Source organism: Brachionichthys hirsutus, unplaced genomic scaffold (assembly GCF_040956055.1).
Source record: "Brachionichthys hirsutus isolate HB-005 unplaced genomic scaffold, CSIRO-AGI_Bhir_v1 contig_1145, whole genome shotgun sequence".
NCBI classification, from domain to species: domain Eukaryota; kingdom Metazoa; phylum Chordata; class Actinopteri; order Lophiiformes; family Brachionichthyidae; genus Brachionichthys; species Brachionichthys hirsutus.
In genome coordinates, this window is record NW_027180315.1 from 672807 (window position 1) to 687544 (window position 14738).

At 46.3% G+C, this 14738-nt stretch overlaps 8 non-coding genes across 8 annotated transcripts; all 8 read right to left on the minus strand.

Moving 5' to 3' along the window:
- Positions 1-2340: 2340 nt before the first annotated feature.
- On the minus strand, positions 2341-2451 carry LOC137912456 (U5 spliceosomal RNA). Its single transcript, XR_011106313.1, has one exon. It is a non-coding gene; the product is annotated as a U5 spliceosomal RNA (small nuclear RNA).
- A 134-nt stretch (positions 2452-2585) lies between these two features.
- On the minus strand, positions 2586-2776 carry LOC137912355 (U2 spliceosomal RNA). Its single transcript, XR_011106231.1, has one exon. It is a non-coding gene; the product is annotated as a U2 spliceosomal RNA (small nuclear RNA).
- Positions 2777-6095: 3319 nt separating this feature from the next.
- On the minus strand, positions 6096-6207 carry LOC137912413 (U5 spliceosomal RNA). Its single transcript, XR_011106272.1, has one exon. It is a non-coding gene; the product is annotated as a U5 spliceosomal RNA (small nuclear RNA).
- Positions 6208-6340: 133 nt separating this feature from the next.
- On the minus strand, positions 6341-6531 carry LOC137912349 (U2 spliceosomal RNA). The gene has a single exon (XR_011106225.1). It is a non-coding gene; the product is annotated as a U2 spliceosomal RNA (small nuclear RNA).
- A 2336-nt stretch (positions 6532-8867) lies between these two features.
- On the minus strand, positions 8868-8978 carry LOC137912457 (U5 spliceosomal RNA). Its single transcript, XR_011106314.1, has one exon. It is a non-coding gene; the product is annotated as a U5 spliceosomal RNA (small nuclear RNA).
- A 134-nt stretch (positions 8979-9112) lies between these two features.
- Positions 9113-9303, minus strand: LOC137912352 (U2 spliceosomal RNA). The gene has a single exon (XR_011106228.1). It is a non-coding gene; the product is annotated as a U2 spliceosomal RNA (small nuclear RNA).
- Positions 9304-12708: 3405 nt separating this feature from the next.
- LOC137912340 (5S ribosomal RNA) lies at positions 12709-12827 on the minus strand. The gene has a single exon (XR_011106217.1). It is a non-coding gene; the product is annotated as a 5S ribosomal RNA (ribosomal RNA).
- Positions 12828-14131: 1304 nt separating this feature from the next.
- LOC137912489 (5S ribosomal RNA) lies at positions 14132-14250 on the minus strand. Its single transcript, XR_011106346.1, has one exon. It is a non-coding gene; the product is annotated as a 5S ribosomal RNA (ribosomal RNA).
- Positions 14251-14738: the final 488 nt, after the last annotated feature.

The window sequence follows — 14738 nt, forward strand, 5'->3', positions numbered from 1 at the left end:
CACATGCTGACTATAGTAAAAGCTGCTGATTCAAACTCGGCTTGTGGTCCGAAGCTCACATTGACTATATTATACCCTGTTGATCATTTTGGTCTTGACAGGGTGGATCCTGGATGTCCAGGTGATGGTGGTTTCTGTTAGATAAATCTGCAAATATGTTTATCATTAATTCACCAATCAGTAGCATTAATTATGTCATGGTTCTTTTAATGCCATTTATAATCATTGATTCATAATCGATTCTCACTGTAATCATAACGTATGTGACAATCGTATATCTGTTATATGCTGACGAGACTGAAGAAGTGAACACCTTGTGTTGTCTGGAAGAGCTATCTACTCAAGGTTGGAGTCTTCATGTCTGGGTGATTTACGCACGTACACATTCTTATCTGCTAATAAAACCAGCTGGGAGAGAACTGTTTCTCTGAGAATCGAGGACGAAGCTAGCAAGCGACCACTCTCCCTTGCTGGGAGAGTAGAGGGCGCTGCTCGAGCAGCTCCATTCTCCCTTGCTGAAAGAAAGATACCAGTCTCCTGTCTTACCGCAAGTCAAGTAAATGTTTAGTGGTGTGGAATATTTAGGACTTGGTTCTGATTTTCACTCTTTTACGGCGTCTCAAACCTGACAGTTTCCTGCTCAGGTGAGGAAGAGGCAAGGCGTCATCGTGAAGAGCAGCGTATTCTCCACCTCTTGACGGGTTTCCACCACAGTAGTGAAACACACAAAGCTCTCTCATAGCTTTTTTGAAACTCTGGACGTTTTCCCTTTTCCCCTCCAGGGGAGGGGGTGCCGCCGTGCCGCTCGTGCCCAGGCCTGGTGCCCGATGCTGGGAGGCGAAAAGCACGCTGGCCCCCTTGACACTCTGGAAGTTGGGGGGTTTCCCCTCATTTCCCTCCTCTCCCTCTCTGCCCATCTCCCAAGGCCCACCCGCCCGTCGCAGAACACTGCCCAACCTCACCTCACCCACGCTGGGCTGAAGAGGGAAATGCCCCCCCCTACCCCACATTCTGGCCCCAGTCCGGGGATGCCCGACCGACACAACCCGGCTCTCCACCACCTCCCAGGCACCCACACTCTGGCCCCCGTCCGGCAAGGCCAGACCGCCACAACCTGTCTCTCCACCACCTCCAAGTCACCCACACTCTGGCCCCAGTCCGGCGAGGCCCGACCGACACAACCCGGCTCTCCACCACCTCCCGGGCACCCACACTTTGATGATGATCACACACGGTTCATTTTATGCACCATTAAAAAAATCATATAAATATGTCTTGAATTTGAAAGAAATCACATTTTATTTTTTTCCCCACTAAAGATGGGTTCGGCGAATGTGCATATGAAACTGGTGGGGTTCGGCACCTCCGACAACAGTAAGAAGCACCGTGCAATGCTGCTTTGCTTTGATGTTATGCTTTGAGTTCACAATGGTTTGGTATTGTGTAATGCCTGTATGCTTTGATGTTTTGAAACTCTGGACGTTTTCCCTTTTCCCCTCCAGGGGAGGGGGTGCTGCCGCTCCAAATGTGCCCAGGGGAAGAAGCAAGGCGTCATCGTGAAGACTAGCGTATTCCTCCACCTCTTGACGGGTTTCCACCACAGCAGTGAAACACACAAAACTCTCTCATGGCTGAAATCGTATTCCATGGATCAAGTGGAGCTTTACGATGTAAAAATTGATTTATTCAGAACAATGATTTGAATTTGTAAAATACAATTTAAGAGTAACAATTTGAGCTGAGGTCATGGAGACAAAATGAAAGAATTGATCCCTCTGGATCTAACTCATTTGACTCATTTCTGTGCAGTTGAGGACCAAACTAGAAAGATAAAACTGGCTTCCTGGAATCTCAGGTTTTTCGTGATGTTTCAGCCTATGGACAGCGCTGGCAGGGAAACAACTGACCCAGATGAGTCTATCAGTTCATCCTGTGTAAAGGAAGGTTTAGCCAGAGCTAACTATGCTTTGCTCCTATGCTATGCTACTGTGCCTTCAGCCTGTCATCCCTCCCTCTAAATGCAGTGAGCTCATGAAGGATCTTGTTTTTGACCACATCTGGAGTTAAACACGATGTGTTTGCTTTATGACACAGCAGGAAAATTATTTGTCCATCAAGGCGGTGCATCGCCTCCTGAGCAGTTGAAGAAGACGCTGCCATCAGTGAGAAACACTGATCCATGCTGCAGCCATAGATTTAATGTTAAAATTCCAACATCAAAGCACAAGTTGATCAAAGGCCTACAGTGTAAATAAGAAGGATTGCGTCCCACATCAGCCACGTGTACACTACACTACACTTAATCGGAAATAACAAATACTTTTTTTCACAGGAAAATGACGCCCCACTTTAGCAGGGCGTAAAAAATTGACTTCAACTCTCGTTGTTCCACTCCACGGAAATCTTTAGTAAAAGGCGAAAGATTTATACGATCTGAAGTGAAGCAAGACAATCTACCTTCTCATTGAAAGTCAGACCGACCCCATTTCTGACAACAAGACTGTCAGTCCTGGTTCATCTCAGAATATCACCCACACTGATTTCCAGTCAGCACGCAACAGTCATTGGTTTTACACAAGGCAGAAGGAGGTTGCACCGTTCCTGGCAGCACTGCAATACCAGGTCGATGCGTAGAGCGAGCGAGGCAAGCCCCTTTCTCAGCTCCCAGCTCTAAAAATCCGCTTAATATGGTATCCTCTAATAGAGGACATACCAGATATTAAACTGATAAGAACAGATACTACACTTGATCTTAGCCAAAAGGCCGAGAAGCGATGAGCCCGGTTCGTTTGGCGCAGGTGCCAACTGCCTGAAGCCTATCCCTCAGGTCGTGGTGCAGACACATGCTGACCATAGGAAAAGCTGCTGATTCAAACTCGGCTTGTGGTCCGAAGCTCACATTGACTATATTATACCCTGTTGATCATTTTGGTCTTGACAGGGTGGATCCTGGATGTCCCTCCTCTCCCTCTCTCCCTCTCTGCCCATCTCCCAAGGCCCACCCACCCGTCGCAGAACACTGCCCGACCTCACCTCACCCACGCTGGGCTGAAGAGGGAGATGCCCCCCCCTACCCCACATTCTGGCCCCAGTCCGGGGATGCCCGACCGACACAACCCGGCTCTCCACCACCTCCCAGGCACCCACACTCTGGCCCCCATCCGGCAAGGCCAGACCGCCACAACCCGTCTCTCCACCACCTCCAAGTCACCCACACTCTGGCCCTCATCCGGCGAGGCCAGACCGCCACAACCCGTCTCTCCACCACCTCCAAGTCACCCACACTCTGGCCCCAGTCCGGCGAGGCCAGACCGCTACAACCCGTCTCTCCACCACCTCCAGGGCACCCACACTCTGGCCCCAGTCCGGCGAGGCCCGACCGACACAACCCGGCTCTCCACCACCTCCCGGGCACCCACACTTTGATGATGATCACACACGGTTCATTTTATGCACCATTAAAAAAAATCATATAAATATGTCTTGAATTTGAAAGAAATCACATTTTATTTTTTTCCCCACTAAAGATGGGTTCGGCGAATGTGCATATGAAACTGGTGGGGTTCGGCACCTCCGACAACAGTAAGAACCACCGTGCAATGCTGTTTTGCTTTGATGTTATGCTTTGAGTTCACAATGGTTTGGTATTGTGTAATGCCTGTATGCTTTGATGTTTTGAAACTCTGGACGTTTTCCCTTTTCCCCTCCAGGGGAGGGGGTGCTGCCGCTCCAAATGTGCCCAGGGGTGGTTTCTGTTAGATAAATCTGCAAATATGTTTATCATTAATTCACCAATCAGTAGCATTAATTATGTCATGGTTCTTTTAATGCCATTTATAATCATTGATTCATAATCAATTCTCACTGTAATCATAACGTATGTGACAATCGTATATCTGTTATATGCTGACGAGACTGAAGAAGTGAACACCTTGTGTTGTCTGGAAGAGCTATCTACTCAAGGTTGGAGTCTTCATGTCTGGGTGATTTACGCATGTACACATTCTTATCTGCTAATAAAACCAGCTGGGAGAGAACTGTTTCTCTGAGAATCGAGGACGAAGCTAGCAAGCGACCACTCTCCCTTGCTGGGAGAGTAGAGGGCGCTGCTCGAGCAGCTCCATTCTCCCTTGCTGAAAGAAAGATACCAGTCTCCTGTCTTACCGCAAGTCAAGTAAATGTTTAGTGGTGTGGAATATTTAGGACTTGGTTCTGATTTTCACTCTTTTACGGCGTCTCAAACCTGACAGTTTCCTGCTCAGGTGAGGAAGAGGCAAGGCGTCATCGTGAAGAGTAGCGTATTCTCCACCTCTTGACGGGTTTCCACCACAGCAGTGAAACACACAAAGCTCTCTCATAGCTGTTTTGAAACTCTGGACGTTTTCCCTTTTCCCCTCCAGGGGAGGGGGTGCCGCCGTGCCGCTCGTGCCCAGGCCTGGTGCCCGATGCTGGGAGGCGAAAAGCACGCTGGCCCCCTTGACACTCTGGAAGTTGGGGGGTTTCCCCTCATTTCCCTCCTCTCCCTCTCTGCCCATCTCCCAAGGCCCACCCGCCCGTCGCAGAACACTGCCCAACCTCACCTCACCCACGCTGGGCTGAAGAGGGAGATGCCCCCCCCTACCCCACATTCTGGCCCCAGTCCGGGGATGCCCGACCGACACAACCCGGCTCTCCACCACCTCCCAGGCACCCACACTCTGGCCCCCGTCCGGCAAGGCCAGACCGCCACAACCTGTCTCTCCACCACCTCCAAGTCACCCACACTCTGGCCCCCGTCCGGCAAGGCCAGACCGCCACAAGCCGTCTCTCCACCACCTCCAGGGCACCCACACTGTGGCCCCTGTCCGGCGAGGCCAGACCGCTACAACCCATCTCTCCACCACCTCCAGGGCACCCACACTCTGGCCCCAGTCCGGCGAGGCCCGACCGACACAACCCGGCTCTCCACCACCTCCCGGGCACCCACACTTTGATGATGATCACACACGGTTCATTTTATGCACCATTAAAAAAAATCATATAAATATGTCTTGAATTTGAAAGAAATCACATTTTATTTTTTTCCCCACTAAAGATGGGTTCGGCGAATGTGCATATGAAACTGGTGGGGTTCGGCACCTCCGACAACAGTAAGAACCACCGTGCAATGCTGCTTTGCTTTGATGTTATGCTTTGAGTTCACAATGGTTTGGTATTGTGTAATGCCTGTATGCTTTGATGTTTTGAAACTCTGGACGTTTTCCCTTTTCCCCTCCAGGGGAGGGGGTGCTGCCGCTCCAAATGTGCCCAGGGGAAGAGGCAAGGCGTCATCGTGAAGACTAGCGTATTCCTCCACCTCTTGACGGGTTTCCACCACAGCAGTGAAACACACAAAGCTCTCTCATAGCTGAAATCGTATTCCACGGATCAAGTGGAGCTTTACGATGTAAAAATTGATTTATTCAGAACAATGATTTGAATTTGTAAAATACAATTTAAGAGTAACAATTTGAGCTGAGGTCATGGAGACAAAATGAAAGAATTGATCCCTCTGGATCTAACTCATTTGACTCATTTCTGTGCAGTTGAGGACCAAACTAGAAAGATAAAACTGGCTTCCTGGAATCTCAGGTTTTTCGTGATGTTTCAGCCCATGGACAGCGCTGGCAGGGAAACAACTGACCCAGATGAGTCTATCAGCTCATCCTGTGTAAAGGAAGGTTTAGCCAGAGCTAACTATGCTTTGCTCCTATGCTATGCTACTGTGCCTTCAGCCTGTCATCCCTCCCTCTAAATGCAGTGAGCTCATGAAGGATCTTGTTTTTGACCACATCTGGAGTCAAACACGATGTGTTTGCTTTATGACACAGCAGGAAAATTATTTGTCCATCAAGGCGGTGCATCGCCTCCTGAGCAGTTGAAGAAGACGCTGCCATCAGTGAGAAACACTGATCCATGCTGCAGCCATAGATTTAATGTTAAAATTCTAACATCAAAGCACAAGTTGATCAAAGGCCTACAGTGCATATAAGAAGGATTGCGTCCCACATTAGCCACGTGTACACTACACTACACTTAATTGGAAATAACAAATACTTTTTTTCACAGGGAAAGGACGCCCCACTTTAGCGGGGCGTAAAAAATTGGCTTCAACTCTCGTTGTTCCACTCCACGGAAATCTTTAGTAAAAGGCGAAAGATTTATACGATCTGAAGTGAAGCAAGAGCGATCTACCTCTCATTGAAAGTCAGACCGACCCCATTTCTGACAACGAGACTTTCAGTCCTGGTTCATCTCAGAATATCACCCACACTGATCTCCAGTCAGCATGCAACAGTCATTGGTTTTACACAAGGCAGGAGGAGGGTGCACCGTTCCTGGCAGCACTGCAATACCAGGTCAATGCGCAGAGCGAGTGAGGCAAGCCCCTTTCTCAGCTCCCAGTTCTAAAAATCTGCTTAATATGGTATCCTCTAATAGAGGACATATCAGATATTAAACTGATAAGAACAGATACTACACTTGATCTTAGCCAAAAGGCCGAGAAGCGATGAGCCCGGCTCATTTGGCGCAGGTGCCAACTGCCTGAAGCCTATCCCTCAGGTCGTGGTGCAGACACATGCTGACCATAGTAAAAGCTGCTGATTCAAACTCGGCTTGTGGTCCGAAGCTCACATTGACTATATTATACCCTGTTGATCATTTTGGTCTTGACAGGGTGGATCCTGGATGTCCAGGTGATGGTGGTTTCTGTTAGATAAATCTGCAAATATGTTTATCATTAATTCACCAATCAGTAGCATTAATTATGTCATGGTTCTTTTAATGCCATTTATAATCATTGATTCATAATCAATTCTCACTGTAATCATAACGTATGTGACAATCGTATATCTGTTATATGCTGACGAGACTGAAGAAGTGAACACCTTGTGTTGTCTGGAAGAGCTATCTACTCAAGGTTGGAGTCTTCATGTCTGGGTGATTTACGCATGTACACATTCTTATCTGCTAATAAAACCATCTGGGAGAGAACTGTTTCTCTGAGAATCGAGGACGAAGCTAGCAAGCGACCACTCTCCCTTGCTGGGAGAGTAGAGGGCGCTGCTCGAGCAGCTCTATTCTCCCTTGCTGAAAGAAAGATACCAGTCTCCTGTCTTACCGCAAGTCAAGTAAATGTTTAGTGGTGTGGAATATTTAGGACTTGGTTCTGATTTCCACTCTTTTACGGCGTCTCAAACCTGACAGTTTCCTGCTCAGGTGAGGAAGAGGCGAGGCGTCATCGTGAAGAGTAGCGTATTCTCCACCTCTTGATGGGTTTCCACCACAGCAGTGAAACACACAAAGCTCTCTCATAGCTGTTTTGAAACTCTGGACGTTTTCCCTTTTCCCCTCCGGGGGAGGGGGTGCCGCCGTGCCGCTCGTGCCCAGGCCTGGTGCCCGATGCTGGGAGGCGAAAAGCACGCTCGTCCCCTTCACACTCTGGAAGTTGGGGGGTTTCCCCTCCTCTCCCTCTCTCCCTCTCTGCCCATCTCCCAAGGCCCACCCACCCGTCGCAGAACACTGCCCGACCTCACCTCACCCACGCTGGGCTGAAGAGGGAGATGCCCCCCCCTACCCCACATTCTGGCCCCCGTCCGGCGAGGCCAGACCGCTACAACCCGTCTCTCCACCACCTCCAGGGCACCCACACTCTGGCCCCAGTCCGGCGAGGCCCGACCGACACAACCCGGCTCTCCACCACCTCCCGGGCACCCACACTTTGATGATGATCACACACGGTTCATTTTATGCACCATTAAAAAAAATCATATAAATATGTCTTGAATTTGAAAGAAATCACATTTTATTTTTTTCCCCACTAAAGATGGGTTTGGCGAATGTGCATATGAAACTGGTGGGGTTCGGCACCTCCGACAACAGTAAGAACCACCGTGCAATGCTGCTTTGCTTTGATGTTATGCTTTGAGTTCACAATGGTTTGGTATTGTGTCATGCCTGTATGCTTTGATGTTTTGAAACTCTGGACGTTTTCCCTTTTCCCCTCCAGGGGAGGGGGTGCTGCCGCTCCAAATGTGCCCAGGGGAAGAAGCAAGGCGTCATCGTGAAGACTAGCGTATTCCTCCACCTCTTGACGGGTTTCCACCACAGCAGTGAAACACACAAAGCTCTCTCATAGCTGAAATCGTATTCCACGGATCAAGTGGAGCTTTACGATGTAAAAATTGATTTATTCAGATCAATGATTTGAATTTGTAAAATACAATTTAAGAGTAACAATGTGAGCTGAGGTCATGGAGACAAAATGAAAGAATTGATCCCTCTGGATCTAACTCATTTGACTCATTTCTGTGCAGTTGAGGACCAAACTAGAAAGATAAAACTGGCTTCCTGGAATCTCAGGTTTTTCGTGATGTTTCAGCCCATGGACAGCACTGGCAGGGAAACAACTGACCCAGATGAGTCTATCAGCTCATCCTGTGTAAAGGAAGGTTTAGCCAGAGCTAACTATGCTTTGCTCCTATGCTATGCTACTGTGCCTTCAGCCTGTCATCCCTCCCTCTAAATGCAGTGAGCTCATGAAGGATCTTGTTTTTGACCACATCTGGAGTTAAACACGATGTGTTTGCTTTATGACACAGCAGGAAAATTATTTGTCCATCAAGGCGGTGCATCGCCTCCTGAGCAGTTGAAGAAGACGCTGCCATCAGTGAGAAACACTGATCCATGCTGCAGCCATAGATTTAATGTTAAAATTCTAACATCAAAGCACAAGTTGATCAAAGGCCTACAGTGTAAATAAGAAGGATTGCGTCCCACATCAGCCACGTGTACACTACACGACACTTAATCGGAAATAACAAATACTTTTTTTCACAGGAAAATGACGCCCCACTTTAGCAGGGCGTAAAAAATTGACTTCAACTCTCGTTGTTCCACTCCACGGAAATCTTTAGTAAAAGGCGAAAGATTTATACGATCTGAAGTGAAGCAAGACAATCTACCTTCTCACTGAAAGTCAGACCGACCCCATTTCTGACAACAAGACTGTCAGTCCTGGTTCATCTCAGAATATCACCCACACTGATCTCCAGTCAGCATGCAACAGTCATTGGTTTTACACAACGCAGAAGGAGGGTGCACCGTTCATGGCAGCACTGCAATACCAGGTCGATGCGTAGAGCGAGTGAGGCAAGCCCCTTTCTCAGCCCCCAGTTCTAAAAATCCGCTTAATATGGTGTCCTCTAATAGAGGACATATCAGATATTAAACTGATAAGAACAGATACTACACTTGATCTTAGCCAAAAGGCCGAGAAGCGATGAGCCCGGCTCGTTTGGCGCAGGTGCCAACTGCCTGAAACCTATCACTCAGGTCGTGGTGCAGACACATGCTGACCATAGGAAAAGCTGCTGATTCAAACTCGGCTTGTGGTCCGAAGCTCACATTGACTATATTATACCCTGTTGATCATTTTGGTCTTCACAGGGTGGATCCTGGATGTCCCTCCTCTCCCTCTCTCCCTCTCTGCCCATCTCCCAAGGCCCACCCACCCGTCGCAGAACACTGCCCGACCTCACCTCACCCACGCTGGGCTGAAGAGGGAGATGCCCCCCCCTACCCCACATTCTGGCCCCAGTCCGGGGATGCCCGACCGACACAACCCGGCTCTCCACCACCTCCCAGGCACCCACACTCTGGCCCCCGTCCGGCAAGGCCAGACCGCCACAACCCGTCTCTCCACCACCTCCAAGTCACCCACACTCTGGCCCCAGTCCGGCGAGGCCAGACCGCTACAACCCGTCTCTCCACCACCTCCAGGGCACCCAAACTCTGGCCCCAGTCCGGCGAGGCCCAACCGACACAACCCGGCTCTCCACCACCTCCAGTGCACCCACACTTTGATGATGATCACACACGGTTCATTTTATGCACCATTAAAAAAAATCATATAAATATGTCTTGAATTTGAAAGAAATCACATTTTATTTTTTTTCCCACTAAAGATGGGTTCGGCGAATGTGCATATGAAACTGGTGGGGTTCGGCACCTCCGACAACAGTAAGAACCACCGTGCAATGCTGCTTTGCTTTGATGTTATGCTTTGAGTTCACAATGGTTTGGTATTGTGTAATGCCTGTATGCTTTGATGTTTTGAAACTCTGGACGTTTTCCCTTTTCCCCTCCAGGGGAGGGGGTGCTGCCGCTCCAAATGTGCCCAGGGGAAGAAGCAAGGCGTCATCGTGAAGACTAGCGTATTCCTCCACCTCTTGACGGGTTTCCACCACAGCAGTGAAACACACAAAGCTCTCTCATAGCTGAAATCGTATTCCACGGATCAAGTGGAGCTTTACCATGTAAGAATTGATTTATTCAGAACAATGATTTGAATTTGTAAAATACAATTTAAGAGTAACAATTTGAGCTGAGGTCATGGAGACAAAATGAAAGAATTTATCCCTCTGGATCTAACTCATTTGATTCATTTCTGTGCAGTTGAGGACCAAACTAGAAAGATAAAACTGGCTTCCTGGAATCTCAGGTTTTTCGTGATGTTTCAGCCCATGGACAGCACTGGCAGGGAAACAACTGACCCAGATGAGTCTATCAGCTCATCCTGTGTAAAAGAAGGTTTAGCCAGAGCTAACTATGCTTTGCTCCTATGCTATGCTACTGTGCCTTCAGCCTGTCATCCCTCCCTCTAAATGCAGTGAGCTCAAGAAAAGTCATTAATCACAAGTCTTCAAATTGACACCCATCTTGATTTCCGACTTTTGGATGAAAAAATTCCATTTTGTTTGCCCGCAGCCTCAGGGATGAGGAAAAGCTTATCCCCGAGATCGGACGAGATCGGGCGAGATCGGGCGTGTTCGGAGTGGTATGGCCGTAGACGAAAACCGCAGCGAAAAGGACAGTATATAAACACGACTGTCCAAACTCAGCGGACCGCTGTGTATCTAAAAAAACAAAATACTTTCCCAGCGGGCATCACCTTGCGCGTATTTGTCTTCCTCGTTAGTATAGTGGACAGTATCTCCGCCTGTCACGCGGAAGACTGGGGTTAGATTCCCCAACGGGGAGATGTTCTTTGTATCCAGGTGTCTGGCGTAAATACTTTCCAAAGGAATTAAGCATGCAATCAACTTCTTGATCTTGACCTTTAGTACAACTCACGCTGGAACATCTTTAGTACATCTTTAGTACATTTTTATTGGATCTTTAGTACATCTTTAGTACATCTTTAGTACATCTTTCGTACATCTTTAGTGCATCTTTAGTGCATCTTTAGTACATCTTTAGTACATCTTTAGTGCATCTTTAGTACATCTTTAGTGCATCTTTAGTGCATCTTTAGTGCATCTTTAGTACATCTTTAGTACATCTTTAGTGCATCTTTAGTACATCTTTAGTGCATCTTTAGTACATCTTGAGTACAACTCGCACTGGAACATCAACTCTGCATTCTTCTTCTCTCATTCTCTCTCTCGCTCCTCTCGCTTCTTCTGCAGTCCCTATTTCTCAGCATCAGAGTACTTTCGCCCTCTTGTGGCGAAAGCATAGAACACAAAAAATGGCATCCGGCGAAAATATTTTCCAAAAGAATTATTCATGCAATAAACTTCTTGATCTTGATCAATCTTGGAACACATTTAATTCTGAGATCCATCCTGTCTCGATACAAAAAAGGTTCATTCTTTGCTGTCCAATCACAGCTGTTCAATCACTGATCAAAGATCAAATTAAAAGATGATGAACATCAAAGATACAAATCAAATAAAAGATGATGGACATCAAAGATACAGATCAAATAAAAGATGATGAACATCAAAGATACAGATCAAATAAAAGATGATGAACATCAAAGATACAAATCAAACCATACAGGGCAATGCAGCCTCATGGTAGTACCGGTAGTGCGGTTAGCAGGAGCTAACGTAGCATTGCTAGTTTCTCCCTTGTGCCGGTCTCAAGCCCGGATAAATGCAGAGAGTTGCATCAGGAATGGTGTGGTGTTGGTTGGAAATAAGAAGGCAGTAGCAGTTCCAACCACTTAACTTTATCAGAACATCTTTAGTACATCTTTAGTACATCTTTAGTACATCTTTAGTACATCTTTAGTGCATCTTTAGTACATCTTGAGTACAACTCGCACTGGAACATCAACTCTGCATTCTTCTTCTCTCATTCTCTCTCTCGCTCCTCTCGCTTCTTCTGCAGTCCCTATTTCTCAGCATCAGAGTACTTACGCCCTCTTGTGGCGAAAGCATAGAACACAAAAATGGCATCCGGCGAAAATATTTTCCAAAAGAATTATTCATGCATTAAACTTCTTGATCTTGATCATCTTGGAATACATTTAATTCTGAAATCGATCCTGTCTGGATACAAAAAAGGTCCAATCTCTGCTGTCCAATCGCAGCTGTTCAGTCACTGATCAAAGATCAAATTAAAAGATGATGAACATCAAATATGCAGATCAAATAAAATATCTAAAAATCAAAGGAAGCACAATTTTATATATATAATCACACATGGTCATTTTACTCTGGCGTCATCCATGCTTGTGTCATTAAAAATAAATAAATAAATAAAATCAACCTATGAAATCAATCAACTGCTCAAGGAAAGTCATCAATCACAAGTCTTCAAATTGACAACCATCTTGATTTCCGACTTTTGGATGAAAAAATTCCATTTTGTTTGCCCGCAGCCTCAGGGATGAGGAAAAGCTCGCGGCACCTGGTATTCCCAGACGGTCTCCCATCCAAGTACTAACCAGGCCCGACCCTGCTTAGCTTCCGAGATCAAACGAGATCGGGCATGTTCAGAGTGGTATGGCCATAGACGAAAGCCGCGGCGAAAAGGACAGTATATAAACACGACTGTCCAAACTCGGCGGACCGCCGTGTATTCCAAAAAAAAGAATACTTTCCCAGCGGGCGTCACCTTGTATCTCCGCCTGTCACGCGGAAGACAGGGGCTCAGTTCCCCGACAGGGAGATGTTCTTTGTATCCAGGCATCCGGCGTAAATATTTTCCAAAGAAATTAAGCATGCAATCAACGTCTTGATCAATCTTGGAACACATTTAATTCTGAGATCCATCCTGTCTCGTTACAAAAAGGTTCATTCTTTGCTGTCCAATCACAGCTGTTCAATCACTGATCAAAGATCAAATTGAAAGATGATGAACATCAAACATACAAATCAAATAAAAGATGATGAACATCAAAGATACAGATCAAATAAAAGATGATGAACATCAAAGATACAGATCAAATAAAAGATGATGAACATCAAAGATACAAATCAAACCATACAGGGCAATGCAGCCTCATGGTAGTACGGGTAGTGCGGTTAGCAGGAGCTAACGTAGCATTGCTAGTATCTCCCTTGTGCCGGTCTCAAGCCCGGATAAATGCAGAGAGTTGCATCAGGAATGGTGTGGTGTTGGTTGGAAATAAGAAGGCAGTAGCAGTTCCAACCACTTAACTTTATCAGAACATCTTTAGTACATCTTTAGTACATCTTTAGTACATCTTTAGTGCACCTTTAGTACATCTTGAGTACAACTCGCTCTGGAACATCAACTCTGCATTCTTCTCCTCTCATTCTCTCTCTCGCTCCTCTCGCTTCTTCTGCAGTCCCTATTTCTCAGCATCAGAGTACTTACGCCCTCTTGTGGCGAAAGCATAGAACACAAAAAATGGCATCCGGCGAAAATATTTTCCAAAATAATTATGCATGCAATAAACTTCTTGATCTTGATCATCTTGGAATACATTTAATTCTGAAATCGATCCTGTCTGGATACAAAAAAGGTCCAATCTCTGCTGTCCAATCGCAGCTGTTCAATCACTGATCAAAGATCAAATTAAAAGATGATGAACATCAAATATACAGATCAAATAAAATATCTACAAATCAAAGGAAGCACAATTTTATATATATAATCACACATGGTCATTTTACTCTGGCGTCATCCATGCTTGTGTCATTACAAATAAATAAATAAAATCAACCTATGAAATCAATCAACTGCTCAAGGAAAGTCATCAATCACAAGTCTTCAAATTGACAACCATCTTGATTTCCGACTTTTGGATGAAAAAATTCCATTTTGTTTGCCCGCAGCCTCAGGGATGAGGAAAAGCTTACGGCACCCGGTATTCCCAGGCGGTCTCCCATCCAAGTACCAACCAGGCCCGACCCTGCTTAGCTTCCGAGATCGGACGAGATCGGGCGTGTTCAGAGTGGTATGGCCGTAGACGAAAGCCGTGGCGAAAAGGACAGTATATAAACACGACTGTCCAAACTCGGCAGACCGCCGTGTATTAAAAAAAAACAAATACTTTCCCAGCGGGCGTCACCTTGTATCTCCGCCTGTCACGCGGAAGACCGGGGTTCGGTTCCCCGACGGGGAGATGTTCTTTGTATCCAGGCATCCGGCGTAAATATTTTCCAAAGAAATTAAGCATGCAATCAACTTCTTGATCAATCTTGGAACACATTTAATTCTGAGATCCATCCTGTCTCGACACAAAAAAGGTTCATTCTTTGCTGTCCAATCACAGCTGTTCAATCACTGATCAAAGATCAAATTAAAAGATGATGAACATCAAAGATACAAATCAAATAAAAGATGATGAACATCAAAGATACAGATCAAATAAAAGATGATGAACATCAAAGATACAGATCAAATAAAAGATGATGAACATCAAAGATACAGATCAAATAAAAGATGATGAACATCAA